Source organism: Salvelinus sp. IW2-2015, unplaced genomic scaffold, assembly GCF_002910315.2.
Source record: "Salvelinus sp. IW2-2015 unplaced genomic scaffold, ASM291031v2 Un_scaffold6852, whole genome shotgun sequence".
NCBI classification, from domain to species: domain Eukaryota; kingdom Metazoa; phylum Chordata; class Actinopteri; order Salmoniformes; family Salmonidae; genus Salvelinus; species Salvelinus sp. IW2-2015.
The window spans coordinates 2,526-19,906 of NW_019948113.1; the positions used below are offsets into that span (position 1 = coordinate 2,526).

At 44.8% G+C, this 17,381-nt stretch overlaps 1 long non-coding RNA gene and 1 other non-coding gene across 3 annotated transcripts; one reads left to right on the forward strand and one right to left on the reverse strand.

Moving 5' to 3' along the window:
* Nucleotides 1-14,045: 14,045 nt before the first annotated feature.
* On the reverse strand, nt 14,046-15,738 carry LOC112079073 (uncharacterized). The gene is made up of 2 exons (XR_011479053.1): nt 15,453-15,738; nt 14,046-14,877 (listed from the first exon to the last, which is right to left on the reverse strand). It is a non-coding gene; the product is annotated as an uncharacterized protein (transcript).
* Nucleotides 15,739-16,109: 371 nt separating this feature from the next.
* LOC112079074 (uncharacterized) lies at nt 16,110-17,154 on the forward strand. 2 transcript variants are annotated; one of them, XR_011479052.1, is made up of 3 exons: nt 16,110-16,380; nt 16,487-16,863; nt 16,989-17,154. It is a non-coding gene; the product is annotated as an uncharacterized lncRNA (long non-coding RNA). The 2 variants fall into 2 exon arrangements; XR_011479051.1 differs by having other exon boundaries at nt 16,111-16,384; nt 16,489-16,863; nt 16,989-17,153.
* Nucleotides 17,155-17,381: the final 227 nt, after the last annotated feature.

A 17,381-nucleotide genomic window follows, 5' to 3' on the forward strand; every position in this document is an offset into this window, starting at 1 on the left:
AATAAGATGTACTTGACTAGAATATGCTGCACTTACGAAATGGGTAAAACAGGATGTAAACATTACTAAAGTGACCAGTGTTCCATGTCTATGTACACAGGGCAGCAGTCTCTGAGGTGCAGGGATGAGTAACCGCGTGATAGTCAGCTAGTGACAGTGACTTCAGGGCAGGATACTGGATAGAGGCCTGCTAGAGGTGGCTATTTAACAGTCTGATGGCCATGAGATAGAAGCTGTTTTTCAATCTTTCGCTCCCAGCTTTCATGCACCTGTATGGACCTCACCTTCTGGATAATAGCGGGGCGAACATGCCGTGGATTCCCTTATTCTGATTTTTGTCCATTTGATATTGTCTAGTTGATATTCTTCTTTATTCTTACATGTCTCTCCATTACTTTTTACAGATGGTGACCAGCTCTGTCTTATCAAGAAGGACAAAGCCATCACAATCATCCACATGGCACCAGCCTAGAGCTGTCTTATAAGGAGAAGACGAGCCATAACAGTCACCCACATGGCACCAGCCTAGAGCTGTTTTATAAGGAGAAGACAAGCCATAACAGTCAACCCACATGGCACCAGCCTAGAGCTGTCTTATAAGGAGAAGACGAGCCAACACAATCATCCACATGGCACCAGCCTAGAGCTGTCTATAAGGAGAAGACGAGCCAACACAATCATCCACATGGCACCAGCCTAGAGCTGTCTTATAAGGAGAAGACGAGCCATAACAGTCAACCACATGGCACCAGCCTAGAGCTGTCTTATAAGGAGAAGACAAGCCATAAACATTTACCCACATGGCACCAGCCTAGAGCTGTCTTATAAGGAGAAGACGAGCCATAACAGTCACCCACATGGCACCAGCCTAGAGCTGTCTTATAAGGAGAAGACAAGCCATAACATTTACCCACATGGCACCAGCCTAGACTGTCTTATAAGAGAAGACGAGCCATCACAATCATCCACATGGCACCAGCCTAGAGCTGTTTTATAAGGAGAAGACGAGCCATAACAGTTACCCACATGGCACCAGCCTAGAGCTGTTTTATAAGAGGAAGACGAGCCATAACAGTTACCCACATGGCACCAGCCTAGAGCTGTCTTATAAGGAGAAGACAAGCCATAACAGTCACCCACATGGCACCAGCCTAGAGCTGTCTTATAAGGAGAAGACAAGCCATAACATTTACCCACATGGCACCAGCCTAGAGCTGTCTTATAAGGAGAAGACAAGCCATAACAGTCACCCACATGGCACCAGCCTAGAGCTGTCTTATAAGGAGAAGACAAGCCATAACATTTACCCACATGGCACCAGCCTAGAGCTGTCTTATAAGGAGAAGACAAGCCATAACATTTACCCACATGGCACCAGCCTAGAGCTGTTCTTATAAGGAGAAGACAAGCCATAACATTTACCCATATGGCACCAGCCTAGAGCTTGTCTTTAAAGGACAAGACAAGCATCACAGTCACCCACATGGCACCAGCCTAGAGCTATAAGACCCTGGAAGTTTGAAATATTTTACTGATATGAAGGCCGTTAGTTTCACAGAACAAGTTTCTCTGCCCAGGTTAACTACATCAACTCAAAATGGAGGAAGGAGCTTCTCTGCATACCGTTAACCTGAATCAACTCAAAATGGAGGAAGGAGCTTCTCTGCATACCGTTAACCTGAATCAACTCAAATGGAGGAAGGAGATTCTCGCATAGCGTTAACCTGAATCCAACTCAAAATGGAGGAAGGAGATTCTCTGCATAGCGTTAACCTCGAATCGACTCAAAATGGAGGAAGGAGATTCTCTGCATAGTGTTAACCTGAATCAACTCAAAATGGAGGAAGGAGATTCTCTGCATAGCGTTAACCTGAATCCGACTCAAAATGGAGGAAGGAGATTCTCTGCATAGTGTTAACCTGATCAACTCAAAATGGAGGAAGGAGAATTCTCTGCATAGCGTTAACCTGAATCAACTCAAAATGGAGGAAGGAGATTCTCTGCATGAGCGTTAACCTGAATCGACTCAAAATGGAGGAAGGAGATTCTCTGCATAGTGTTAACCTGAATCAACTCAAAATGGAGGAAGGAGATTCTCTGCATAGTGTTAACCTGAATCAACTCAAAATGGAGAAAGGAGATTCTCTGCATAGTGTTAACCTGAATCGACTCAAGATGGAGGAAGGAGATTATTTGCATAGCGTTAACCTGAATCAACTCAAAACGGAGGAAGGAGATTCTCTGCATAGTGTTAACCTGAATCAACTCAAAATGTCCGCTGCTGTTTCTTTACCCATCTTGAAACTCCACAGACTGACAAAGGATCAATTGTCTCTCTGTGCTCCTAGACTTAATCAGAACAACCAGAAGAAGAAAAACTCCACCACCAGCAGAGGAAAGAAACAGTCCACAGGAAAAGGAAACGACTCTGCTGACAGCAAAAGCATTTCTAGTCAGGAATCACTAGTGCCTAGACATCAGCACTGCCCGAAGGGAAGCAAAAATAAACCCAAGATAATTCTCAAACTCTCCCGCTCCATCTTGAGGCCTGACGCAGCAAAACAAGAGGTAGGTTTAAACTTGTGGCTTTTAAATGAAAATGTAATTGAGATCTTTTATAGCATTTGTATCTGTCTGTGTGAAGGTTACAGCTACATGTTTACCAGATATGTCTGTGTGAAGGTTGCTGCTACATGTTTACCAGATATGTCTGTGTGAAGGTTGCTGCTACATGTTTACCAGATATGTCTGTGTGAAGGTTGCTGCTACATGTTTACCAGATCTGTCTGTGTGAAGGTTGCAGCTACATGTTTACCAGATATGTCTGTGTGAAGGTTACAGCTATATGTTTATTCAGAAAGTATTCAGACCCCTTGACTCTTTCCACATTTTGTGACGTTACAGCCTCATTCTAAAATTTATTAAATAAAAAAAAATCATAAATCTACACACGATACCCCATAATGACAAAGCAAAACAGGTTTTTAGAAATGTTTACAAATAAATTAAAAATACTTATTTACATAAGTATTCAGAACCTTTGCTATGAGACTCGAAATTGAGCCCAGGTGCATCCTGTTTCCATTGATCATCCTTGAGATGTTTCTACAACTTGATTGGAGTCCACCTGTGGTAAATTCAATTGATTGGACATGATTTGGAAAGGCACAYACCTGTCTATATAAGGTACCACAGTTGACTGTGCATGTCAGAGATAAAACCAAGCCATGAGGCCGAAGGAATTGTTGTAAGTAGAGCTCCGAGACAGGATTGTGTCAAGGCACAGATCTGGGGAAGGGTACCAAAAAATGTCTGCAGCATTGAAGATCCCCAAGAACACAGTGGCCTCTATTTTTAAATGAAAGAAGTTTGGAACCACCAAGAGTCCTGAGCAAGAACCCGAAGTTCACTCGGACAGAGCTCCAGAGTTCCTCTGTGGAGATGGAAGAACTTTCCAGAAGGACAACAGTCTCTGCAGCACTCCACCAACCAGGCCTTTATGGTAGAGTGGCCAGATGGAAGCCACTCCTCAGTAAAAGGCACATGACAGCCTGCTTGGAGTTTGCCAAAAAGCACCTAAAGGACTCTGACCATGAGAAACAAGATTCTCTGGTCTGATGAAACCAAGATTCAACTATTTTGGCCTGAATGCCAAGTGTCACACCTGGAGGAAACCTGGCACCATCCCTACTGTGAAGCATGGTGGTGGCAGCATCATACTGTGGGGATGTTTTTCAACAGCAGGGACTGGGAGACTAGTCAGGATCGAGGCAATAATGAAGATAGCAAATTACAGAGAGGTCCTTGATGAAAACCTGCTCCAGAGCACTCAGGACCTCAGACTGGGGTGAAGGTTCACCTTCCAACAGGACAACCACCCTAAGCACACAGCCAAGACAACACAGGAGTGGCTTCGGGACAAGTTYCTGAATGACCTTGAGTGGCCCATCCAGAGCCCTGACTTGAACCGAATCGAAGATCTCTGGAGAGACCTGAAAATAACTGTGAAGCAACACTTCATCCAACCTTTCAGAGCTTAAGAGGTTCTGCAGTGAAGAATGAGAGAAACTCCTCAAATACAGGTGTGCCAAGCTTGTAGCGTCATACCCAAGAAGACCCGAGGCTGTAATCACTGCCAAAGGTCAAAGGGCTCAATAAAGTACTGAGTAAAGATCTGAATACTTACAGTAATGTGATATTTTCAGTTTATTTTTTTTTAATACATTTTTATGTTTGCAAAAAACTTTTTGCTTTGTCATTATGGTATTGTGTGTAGATTGGGGGAGAAAAAATATATTTATTCAATTTTAAACAAGGCTAATGTAACAATGTGGGAAAAGTCAAGGGGTCTGAATACTTTCCAAGTGCACTGTATAAAATGTACTAGATATCTTGACGTATCTTACTATCGCTGAAGTTTCCTCTGGAAAATAAAGCTATTTTATTCTAAACCAGGTGAAACAAGAGATATGCCTATAACACGCTATATGTTACTAGATATGTGGTGAAATGTTACAGCTATATTTTACTAGATATATTGACTGGTGTTTAAGTTTCCTAGAGAAAAATAAAGGTATTCTATTCTAAACCAGGTGAAACAAGAGATGACAGAGCCTCGGTAAAGAAGGGATGAACACTGGTTGAACTCTGTGAAGCCAGAGAGCTACAACCCAGAGATGGGTAACAACCGAGGGCCTAACAGAGAGCGACCCCAGGACAGATGCACACACTTGGGTATAAGACGAAGGATGCCCCCTGTACCACCAGGATGATGGGAGGCAGCTGCAGTGTCTACCGCTTCAGCCATTCAACTGGCTGCGTTGCGGTCCGAGACGGAATGTTGGCCTCATAACCAGAAAGCGTCCCAGGTTCCGTGTCCGGACTGCGCAGAAGTTCTTCTCCAAAATTCAGTTTAAGTTACATTCCCGGAGCCACACACAGTACCGGCCGTACTCCTGTGAGGTGTCCATTAACGTTTCCCGGAAAGGCAGTCTAGACGAGCACCGACCAATCCACGAGGTGGAGCGCCCCTTCGCCTGCCTCCAAGTGGCAGACCTTCACGTCAAATCCAACCTGACCCGTCACATGCGGTTCCACAGTGACGCGCGGCCCTACGTCTGCCCCCAGTGCGGACAAAGCTTCAAATCTCCGACCCACCTGAAGACCACATATCCCACAGCGGAATAAACCGTACGTGTGCCGGAGTGCAGCCAGAGTTTTGTCCGTTACATTAGTCTGAAGTAATCACCGTCTGAGCCACACCGGCGACGCCGCCGTCCTGCCCAGATGGTCCCATGACCTTTGCCCGACCGCACACCCTTATGGATCACCGGCGACAGCCACAGCAGGAAAACACGTTTTCTTGCCAGGACTGTCGGAAGCAGTCAAACATGGGTACCAATTGAAAGACACGTACACAAACACACAGGGGAGAAACCATACAAATGCTCCGAGTGTGACAAGTGCTTCATCACCCCGGCGTCTCGTAAAGTGCACATGGTTGTCCACACAGGAGAGAAGCCGTACAAATGCACAGAGTGCTGTAGRAGATACAGTCAGAGTGGGCATCTAGCGCAGCACATGAGGAGACACACAGGGGAGAAACCATACAAATGCTCMGAGTGTGACAAGTGCTTCATTACTTCGGCRTCCCGTAAAGTGCACATGGTTGTCCACACAGGAGAGAAGCCRTACAAATGCAYGGAGTGCTGTAGGAGYTACAGTCAGAGTGGGTCCCTGAAGAGGCACAGGTGTGAGCAGCAACCCAGGTGAGAGGAACCTCGGGGCTACGCCCCAAATGTCACCCTATTCTCTAAATTGTGCACTAGGGCCCATAGGATTCTGGTCAAAAGTAGAGCACTGAATAGGGTGCCATTTGGCACACAGCCCCAGTGTTCTGAGTGTAGGAACTAGAGAGTGGGTCCTTAAAGCAGTACAGCTGTAAGCAGCCACGTAGGTGAGAGGGTTCTCAGGTGACTAGGGGAGCTGGACTATACAGACACCGAGCTGCGTTCCCTATTCCCTAATATAGTGCACTACTTTATGACCAAATAAATCTACAGCTCTGATCAAAAGTAGTGTCGTTTCCCCTCCCCGTGTTACTGTTTTCCCCCGCCCCGTGTTACTGTTTTCCCCCGCCCCGTGTTACCGTTTCCCCCGCCCCGTGTTACCGTTTCCCCCGCCCCGTGTTACCGTTTCCCCCGCCCCGGTGTTACCGTTTCCCCTTCCCCATGTTACTGTTTCCCTTCCTCTCTTTGCAGAACAAAAATGTAGTGCACTATACAGGAAATAGGATGCCATTTCAAACACACCCCTCTGTTTTGTAAAAGCTACCAAACATTCATTGTTCCTCTGAAGTGTTTCTAAAAGAGAATCAACTTGTCCCTTATTTGTAACACTTCCACTTGATATTGTTGTGTTGTGACAAAAAGCCCACTCGTCTTAGAGCCTGCCTTCTGTGAGTCTCCCTATAAATTAGAGGACTTACTAAACATAAATGAGATCAAGTTCTCCAAGGCGAGGCCACGCCCGTTGGACGAATGATCTAATCTCCTTGGAAACCAAAAGACCGACCAAGGAAGCCGTATCCTACTCAGACAGAAGAGTTTCCAGAGAGGACCCTGCGGAGCGCGCTGTGAGTTCGCAATACATCCTGCGGGGTCAGAGAAATAATTACATTAACTCTAATAGACTTTAGGCCTACTTTCCTGGACTGATAATACACTGAACAAAAATATAAACGCAACATGTAATGTTTCATGAGCTGAAATAAAAAGATCCCAATAATTTTTCATATGCACAGAAAGCTTATTTCTCTCAAATGTTGTGCACAAATTTGTTACATCCCTGTTAGTGAGCATTTCTCCTTTGCCAAGATAATCCATCCACCTGACAGATGTGGCCTATCAAGAAGCTGATGAAACAGCATGATCATTACACAGGTGCACCTTGTGCTGGGGGACAATAAAAGGCCACTGAAATTTTACAGTACGCACAACTGCAGACCACGTGTATGGCATCATGTGGGTGAGCGGTTTGCTGATGTCAACATTGTGAACAGAGTGCCCCGTGGTGGCGGTAGGGTTATGATATGGGCAGGCAAGCTATGGACAACGAACACACTTGCATTTATTTTAATGCACAGATATACCGTGATGAGATCCTGACGCCCATTGTCATTCCATTCATCTGTCACCATCACCTCCTGTTTCAGCATGTTAATGCACAGCCTTATGTCGCAAGGATCTGTACACAATTCCTGGAAGCTGAACATTTACCAGTTCTTCCGTAGCCTGCATACCCACCAGACATGTCACCCATTGAGCATGTTTGGGATGCTCTGGATCGACGTGTCCGACAGCATGTTTCAGTTTCCGCCAATATCCAGCAACTTCGCAGAGCCATTGAAGAGTAGTGGGACAACATTCCACAGGCCACAATCAACAGCCTGATCAACTCTATGTGAAGGAGATGTGTCACGCTGCAGGAGGCAAATGGTGGTCACACCAGATACTGTTTCTCATCCATCCAGGCCCCTACCTTTATTTTTAAGGTATCTATTCCCAGTCATGTGAAATCCATAGATTAGGGCCCAATTAATTTATTTCAATTGACTGATTTCCGTATATGAACTGTAACTCAGTAAAATATTTGAAATTGTTGCATGTTGCGTTTATATTTTTGTTCAGTAAAAATAACCAAGAGAGGAAGATGTGGGTATCACTCCTTTGGCTGTGAGTTATTTCCGGCCCCCTGGCCTCAGCTCCACGAGAGGGAGAGACCACCATCCTCCAAGCACTTATCCCATCCTGACGGAATCCCACTGAGAGGCAACATCGACATACAATGAATTTCACTGTTACATTATTCCTATTCTATGAAAGTGGCGTTGTGTGTGTGTGTGAGACGGCAGGTCTAATTTACCAACCCATGATCCATACTGTCTTTGCATTGTCCACATTCAGATGTGATCTGATAGCCTGGTCTCACTGGCGATTTCTGGGTGACAAAACTATAATTTCACGATTGTGAAAGCATGTGTTGGTGGAGCCTCTCATATTTCCCTCTCAGTTGATGAGACCATCTCATCCTCAAAAGTCTTGTACTATGTACTGTTGGATTTGCTGAGTTGGGTACGGTGGTTAATTCATGGAGATTGTCCCCTAGACAACTGCGCTGTATCTTGTATACCCTGCCTCTATATCGTATCTGTTAACTATTGAATTTTCCAACTTATTTAGTCTAGTAAATAAAACCTTGAATGAATTATTTGTGGCATTGAGTTAATTTGCAAGACATTGGGTTCTTGGGCGGTTTTAGAGCTCGACAACCGTTCAGAATGAGAACATAGTCAATTGACTGTTGATTAACACGGTTGTTGATAGAGGAGTAGATGCTATACCGGTTAATGATGACTACTGATCCAGTTAATTCAAGTGGCCTCTATATTAAAACCCTTAATGTTGCCCCTCTTAGATTCATTTGGATAGGACTACCAAATTAATTAAATCAATTAGATCTATTAATCATGAATATCCTTAGCCAGAAGTCACAACAGTTGCAATATGTACACATGGAAATACAGTGATTTATTCTAGCTATGTATTCCAATCCAATGCATTAGCCAAAACATTAGTTTCACTTATTTTACCTCTCCTCTCCACCTCCCTTACTCAGAGAGCAGACATGAATTAGCTGTTGGCATCTCTGTCAACTGGGTGGCACACTTATTACTGCATGTAATAATAAATTGCAACAATGTTGCAGAGGTCGGAGGGGCAGACAGCAAGGCGTATGCAATCCCCCACTGTTGCAAACCAAATGCTGGGCTAGAAGCAAAGGGAAATAATGTCTAGGGGCTTTTTCCCCAAGTGCAGATCAAGTTTATGAATTGCCTGGCTGGACTGATGGGAGGGGACAGTGGATAYGTGTCTTCCATACTCTTATCACCTTTGGACTCTTAATCAATTTTCTTGTTGTGATGATAAGGACCAATGAATAACAAATTATTCAACTGCACTTATGACACCTGAAGGAGCGTCCGTATATTGTTAGATTGGAGAGATTCTACATTAAACCGAAGAAACCCTCAGATAAAAAGGTCAGAAAATAGTTTGAAACTAAACAGGAAGTTACCAACGTATACTATGCCACAGGAGGTTGGTGGCACCTTAATTCGGGAGGACGAGCTCGTGGTAATGGCTGGAGCTGAATCAATGGAATGGTATCAAATACATGGTTTGATGCCATTCCATTTGCTCTGTTCCAGCTATTATAATGAGCCGTCCTCCCCTCAGCAGCCTCCACTGTACTRTGCGTATTGATTGACAKGGTTACATGTAATACAAATCTAATTTTATGCACCTGTGTTGAGGGCCACCGTGGCAGATGTGTTGTTGCCTACCCTCACCACCTGGGGACATCCCATCAGGAAGTCCAGTTGTTGAGGGAGGTTTTCAGTCCCAGTGTCCTTAGCTTAGTGATGAGCTTCGTGGGCACTATGGTGTTGAACTCTGAGCTGTAGTCAATGAACAGCATTCTCATGTAGGTGTTCCTTTTGTCCAGGTGGAAAGGACAGTGTGGCGTGCAGTAGAGATTGCGTCCTTTGTGGATCTGTTGAGGTGGTATCTGAATTGGAGTGGGTCCAAAGTGTCTTGGATAATGGTGTTGGTGTGAGCCATGACAAGCCTTTCAAAACATTTCATGGCTATAGATGTGAATGCTACTGGACAATAGTAATTTAGGTKACCTTTTTTGGGCATAGGGACTATGGTGGTTTGCTTGAAACGTGTAGGTATTTCAGACTGGGTCAGAGAGAGGTTGAAAGTTAAGATTCTTGCAAGCTGCATGCTCTGAGTACATGTTTTTTTCGCTTCTAGTTGAACATGTGACATGCTGTTAGAAATTAGGTCAAACTAATTTCAGTTTTCCTGCATTATAACAAAGTAATATGACTTGTTTGACTTGAGGTACTGGGCCTAGTCTGAAGAGACACCTTGAGACCCTCCCATATACGTAGTCTAGGGGTCAGAATGGTCACGGGCCTGTATCAGTAGTAGTGAGCATTACAAATCATGAATTGAGTACAGGGACCCTGTATGAGAGTAGTGAGATATACATCATGAATCGTACCGGCTGTATGAGATAGTGGATCTCAGGAATGGTACGGAAGCTATACTGACAGTAGTGGATTACTTCAGAATGGTAACGGCTGACTGCAGAGTAGTGGTATTACATCAGATATGCGTAGCTGTATGACGTAGTGGATTACTATCCGAATGGTACCGGCTCGTTGAAAGTAGTGGGATTAATCAGAGTGTAACGGCTGTATGAGTGATAGTGGAGTTACATCAAGAAGTTGATTTAGTTGGACTTTTGCATCAATCCCTAGTGTTTGTGGAAAATTACAGAATTAGTCAATCTATTCCCATAGTTTTACTGCCTTAAGATCCGTCTCGTTATATGCTAGTGCTTCAAACCTGATACAAACGTGCTCTGTTGACTTAGCTAAGCCCAGCTCTTAGTACTAAAGATCTGTTAGGTGCGACCGCAGCATGTGAGGACATCCGCTCGAGTATTACTATGCAGGAAGTCAGCTGTGTGACCTTGCAGGAAGGAGGAGCACATATATATAGTCGTGAACTTGTAACCAAACACACGGTTATTAGCGTCTAGTCGCTATAACCTTGGCTCATCAACTGGCCATCCTTGGGTGCCATCAACCTAGGGCCCCCTCCGGCCATCAACCGCGCCATCAACCTCGGCCATCAACCCTCGGGCCCTATCAACCCTGGGCATCACTCGCCACAACCTCGGGCCATCAAACCTTCGGCATCACCATCGCGCAATCCAAATCGGCATAACCTGGGCCATCAAGCCTCGGGCCATCAACCTCGCGCCACACACCTCGGGCCATCAACCTCAGGGCCATTCCAACCTCGGGGCCACATATCAACCTCGCGGGCCATCAACCTCGGCCATCCAACTCGCCATCACCTCGGGCCATCAAACCTCGGGCCATCAACCTCGGCCATCAATCTCGGGCCATCACCTCCATCAACCTCGGGCCATCAGCTCGGGCATCACCTCGGGCCAATCAACCTCGGCCATCAACCTCGGGCCAGTCAACCTCGGGCCAAGCACCCGGGCATCAAACTCCGGGCCGATCAAACCGCCTGCCAAACACTCGGCCATCAACCTCGAGCATCATCACCCCGGCCATCAAACCTCGGCATCAACCTCGGGCCATCATACCTCGGGCCATCAACCTCGGGCCATCAACACTCGGTAAACCCCGGCCATCAACTCGGGGCCATCAACAAACTCGGGCCATCAACCTCGGGCCATCAACTCGCTATCAACCTCGTGGCCATCTTAATATGACCAAGACAAACCAATCGCCTTTTACACTATGTTCGCCCCTGTTTCCACACATCTGCTAAATTGCCACGTAGACAAGAGGTTGTACTTTTTCTATTAAAAAAAATGACCCAACTATGTTGTTAAGCTTTCAACTCTAAACCGTTCTTTGGTGATGGTTTATTGCTTCATTTTGCAACAGCACTTATTTAAAGTCGTAAGAGGAATCTGCAGTCTCTCTTTTTCTATGGAATTGCTACCACACTAGTTAGCCATAACCTTGTTTGGTAGCTATTTACATGTTGACTCCTAAAGTTACAGTAACATAACAAATCTGTCTGACCATGTTTTTTATTAACATTAGAAGGTGAGCACATTTTCAACCCCAAAAGATTAGACACTTTATAAAAAAAGTGTGTGTATGTGCACAATCATGAACAGCAGTAAGTTATGTGAGTCTGTTGTACTGAATCCAGGGCTCCCGAATCGCGCAGCGGTCTTAGGCACTGCATCTCAGTGCTAGAGGTGTCACTACAGACCCTGGTTCGATTCCAGGCTGTATCACAACCGGCCGTGATTGGGAGTCCCAATTGGTGATTGGTCATGGACGTCAGGCTCAGTTAGTTCTGGATCCCTCTGGTAACAACACAGAAGTTGTATAAATKTACACCTGGGTCTATGTTGCTTACGGTGATAAACACTTGAGAAAACGGCAGCAACTCACATTGTATCAGACCAGCCTCGAWTTGTATTGGTTAATTTATGGACTCTTTTTCTCTTAGACTTAATGTCAGAACCCTTCAAATGAGTGGATTTGGCTATTTCAGCCACACCTGCTGCTGACAGGTGTATAAAATTTAGCACACCGCCATGCAATCTCCATAGACAAACACTGGGAGTAGAATGGCCTTACTGAAGAGCGCAGTGACTTACGTGGCCACCTGTGTCATAGGATGCCACCTTTCCAACAAGTCAGTTTTCCAAAAAGTCAAATTTCTTCCCTGCTAGAGCTGTGCCGGTCAACTGTAAGTGCTGTTATTGTTAAGTGGAAACATCTAGGAGCAACAACGGCTCAGCCGCGAAGTGGTAGGCCACACAAGCTCACAGAACAAGACCCCTGAGTGCTGAAGGGCGTAGCGCGTAAAAATCGTTTGTCCTCGGTTGCAACACTCACTACTGAGATCCAAACTGCCTCTGGAAGCAACGTCAGCACAAGAACTGTTCATCAGGAGCTTCATGAAATGGCAGAGCAGCAGCACACAAGCCTAAGATCACCATGCGGAATGCCAAGTGTCGGCTGGAGTGGTGTAAAGCTCGCCATCATTGGACTCTGGAGCATTGGAAACGCATTCTCTGGAGTAATGAATCACGCTTCACCATCTGGCAGTCCGACGGACGAATCTGGGTTTGGCAGATGCCAGGAGAACGCTACCTGACCCAATGCATTGTGCCAACTGTAAAGTTTGGTGGAGGAGGAATAATGGTCTCGGTCTGTTTTTCATGGTTCGGGCTAGGCCCCTTAGCGTTAAGATTTCCCTTCACTGGAACTACAGCATACAATGACGTTCTAGACAATTCTGTGCTTTCAACTTTGTGGCAACAGTTTGGGGAAAGCCATTTCCTGTTTCAGCATGACAATGCCCCCGTGCACAAAGAGTGTTGATTTTGTCCACCCACACCAGATGCAATCAGGAGACGCAGGTTTAAATATCAAAACAAACTCTGAACCAACTATATTAATTTGGGGACAGGTCGAATTTAGCTAGCTTGCTGTTGCCAGCTAATTTGTCCTGGGATATAAACAATGTGTATTTCAGGTGAAATAACAACCCAAGGTCCTCTACTTCGACAATTAATCCACCGATAAAAGGGTTTCCAGTAATCTCTCCTCCTTCGGGCTTCGTCGGACTTTATATGGCGGTTTACAACCAACTTTAATGTGCATTACCACAACCGACTGGAATGTGGACCTCAGTTCATCTTTCAATCACCCACGTGGGTATATGCTCCTAAAAACCAATGAGGAGATGGGAGAGGCGGGACTTGCAGCGCGACAAACAGAATCAAGTTCTATTTTAGCGCCTGGCTACGCAGACAATCGTTGACTYGAGCAAGCAGTGTGGGTGCAATGATTGAATTAGATGTGTACATTTATTTTGCAACGGTCACGCATGTTACATGCTGACCACACCGCTCGTGCACCATAGCGCGCATTCATACCTTAATAGAAAATGAYTCAAGTAAAATACTACTTGAGTAAAAGTCAAAGTATTTGGTTTGAAATACACTTAAGTATCAAATGTAATTGCAAAAATATACTTAAGTATCAAAAGTATAAATAATTTCAAATTACTTCTATTAGGCAATCCAAACAGCACAATTTAAATTTTTTAAATGTATTTACGGCTAGCCAGGGGCACACGCCGACACTCAGACATCATTTACAAATGAAAATTATGTGTTTAGTGAGTCTCCAGATCAGAGGCAGTAGAGATGACCAGGTGTGTGAATGAACCGTTTTCCTGTCCTGTTAAGTATTCAAAATGTAACAGTACTTCTGGGTGTCAGGGAAAATGTATGGAGTAAAAAGTACATTCTTTTCTTTAGGAATGTAGTGGAGTAAAAGTAAAAGTTGTCAAAAATAAATAGTAAAGTAAAGTACGATACACAAAAATACAATTCAGTAGTACTTTAAAGTATCTTTACTTAAGTACTTTACACCACTGGTTAATTCACTGCATAAATTAAGTTTGGAGCTGTATACAAATCGTCAGTCTTATCAAATACATTTCTAAGTAAGAGTTTAAAAGTGTTAAAAAAATTATAATAATTGAATTAAGGGCAGGACATATGCAAGGCACTTGATCACGTATCAAAAACCATTTGGAATGTGATATTCTTCTTATGGTCATGATCGTACAGGTAAATACTCACACACACAGAGAGTAGGAGACAGTCAAGTTCTCATCCAATAGAGGCAACCAATAAAGTACAATTGATCAATTTGAAAGGGATCAATAATTGATCAAGCAAATGTATATAATAATATATTATATGTATTAATATGTATAAGAAGAACATTTAAAAACAAAGTTGCAATAGTGTAAGTATCTCCCCAGTCTAAGAATATGTATTAGACATACAGTAATATCTCTTTGGAAAGGCTAAGTGCTATTTCCTCCATATTGCTTACACCTATCCACACACACTGACTCAGGTTTCCCAATCCTGGTCCGGGGGAMCCAAGGCGGTGCACATGTTTTGTTTTTAGCTTAATTCAACTAATCAACTTATCATCAAGCACTTGGTTGAATCAGGTTTGTRAGTGCGAGGGCAAAAACAAAAATGTGCCCCCAGGACCAGGATTGGAACACACTGGGGTAGGGGCCTGGAAAGGATTTGGAATTTTGATTTGGAACACAAACAGGAAGTTAAGTGCTGAGGGGGTGGGGCTTCTTTCCTTACATCACTTCCTGAGAAGTGATTTCCCCTCCTCCAGGTCCTCTGTTTACGTTGGCTCTGAAGGGGTTAACACACAGAGCAAACGTGTTAAAACAGACCCAGGATAAAGGTAGTGTGTGTGTGTGTGTGTTCTAGCTGTTCCTGTAAACTTCCAGTCATTGTGCTAACGCTAGTTAGCAATGGGCCAGAAACGACCTTCAAACTGCACACAGAGACATTCAAATGTCCATTCGTGAAAGAAACCACAAAACCTACTCTAGACTTGATCAGTGTCTACAGATAACTTCAACAACATAAAAGTCTTTATAAAAGCTACAAGATGAAACCGATCACACAGCAGCATCTTCAACGTGGAAGATCGGTTCTCATGCTTGATTAAAAAAAAGGGGTTGACAACCTGTCAACTGCTTGACAGCCAATCAATGGGTGAGGGGGAGGGACATTCATGGCCACCACTGTACCCTGATTGGTCCAGATCCATACCAATCAYTCTGATTTCAGTGTCRGGGTCCGTTGACTCGAGTGTAATTGGTGCACTCAGCAGGGATTGGTTCAGGACAGCATTAAAAAATATATATATCACGGTTCTCGTCCGTGATTGGTTGGTTGCAGTGTCAGTCACTGAGTGTTACCCGATAGGATGGTTAGTGCCGCCTCCACACTGGCGGTGTGTCTAAAATCCGGCAGGTCTGCTGCCAACAGGACCTCCAAGACCGAATACTGAGAGAGAGAGACAGAGACGAGACAGCGACGAGACCGAGGGAAGAGAAGAGACAGAGACGAGATGCAATCAGTCTGATTATACTTCATCATTGGTTGTCAACCAATGTACCTGCAGGCCAGAACACACCCAGTCAGTCAGTACCTGCAGGCCAGAACACACCCAGTCAGTCAGTACCTGCAGGCCAGAACACACCCAGTCAGAGATTTCTTTACCTTGTCAGCTCGGGATTTGATCTTGCAACTTCTGTTCTAGTCCAACTTCCTGTTACTAGTCCAACTTCTGGTTACTATGCCGCCCCGGCATACTGTAATTAATGTGTGGTATCTGTCTGGTGTGGTAGTGTATTGTTTAGTAGTTGGTATACTGTAATTAATGTGTGGTATCTGTCTGGTGTGTAGTTATTGTGTAGTGTCTGACGCCCCCTGGTGTTTAGGTGTGGTAGTGTATTGTTTAGTAGTTAGTATACTGTAATTCATGTGTGGTATCTGTCTGGTGTTGAGGTGTGGTAGTGTATTGTTTAGTAGTTAGTATACTGTAATTAATGTGTGGTATTGTCTGGTGTTGAGGTGTGTAGTGTATTGTTTAGTAGTTAGTATACTGTAATTAATGTGTGGTATCTGTCTGGTGTTGAGGTGTGGTAGTGTATTGTTTAGTAGTTAGTATACTGTAATTAATGTGTGGTATCTGTCTGGTGTTGAGGTGTGGTAGTGCTGTTGTCCCTGGCCTTCCTGATGCCAGCATTCTACTACATCCTAAAGCCTCTCTGGAGCAGTCATCATCTGTGCTGTGGCTCCCATGGTCGACTACCGCGTCGTCATACAGTTGGAGGATACGCAGTGAGTAGTGTGTATGTGTGTTTTAAATCTGTGTGTATATGTTTGTCTCACAGTTTTTACATCTTTGTGTGTCAGTGTGTATTTCAAATCTGTGTGTGTGTCTTAGAGCTTGACCTGGTGCCGTTCCTGACCACCTTCCTGTTGAGTTTCTGGGAGGTGCAGTACGGCATTGTGGGAGGTGTAGTTGTTTCTGGACTATGCTGCTCTACAATGTAGCCAGGCCAGCATAAAGGTAATGTGTATGTGTGCATGCGTGCATTTATTTGTGTGTGTGTGTATAATACTACGGGCTGTGTGTGTGTGTTCTCTGTGTGTAGCAGTGTGTGTTCTCTGTGTGTACTGGTGTGTGTGTGTGTGTGTGTAACAGGTGTCTGTGTGTGTACAGGTGTGTGATCATGGTGTTCTGGTGATGGAGTTGGATAGTGGACTCAGTTTCCCTCCACAGAGTACCTCAACACTGTCTATACACTCAGGCACTACAGGGTAAGAGAGAGTATTCTGGAATGCTGGAACATTGTTAATGTGGGAGGCAATCCGTCTGCCTAGCGAGACTAATCTGTCCTCCTCTTGTGCTTGCCTCTCTCTCCCTCCCTGTCTGTCTCCCTCAGCCTCTCCTCCTAGGTCAGTGGTCCTGGACTGTCATCATGTCAATACTGTAGACTATACAGTTGTAAACGAGCTCAGGGACCTGCTACGACAGTTCAAACTACGAGGGGTCGGACTCGTCTTCTTGGCTGCAGGTATGACTGACTGGGTGTGTTCTGGCCTGCAGGTACTGACTGACTGGGTGTGTTTCTGGCCTGCAGGTACTGACTGACTGGTGTGTTCTGGCTGCAGGTACTGACTGACTGGTGTGTTCTGGCCTGCAGGTACTGACTGACTGGGTGTGTTCTGGCCTGCAGGTACTGACTGACTGGGTGTTCTGGCTGCAGGTACTGATACTGGGTGTTTCTGCCTGCAGGTACTGGACTGACTGGGTGTGTTCTGGCCTGCAGGTACTG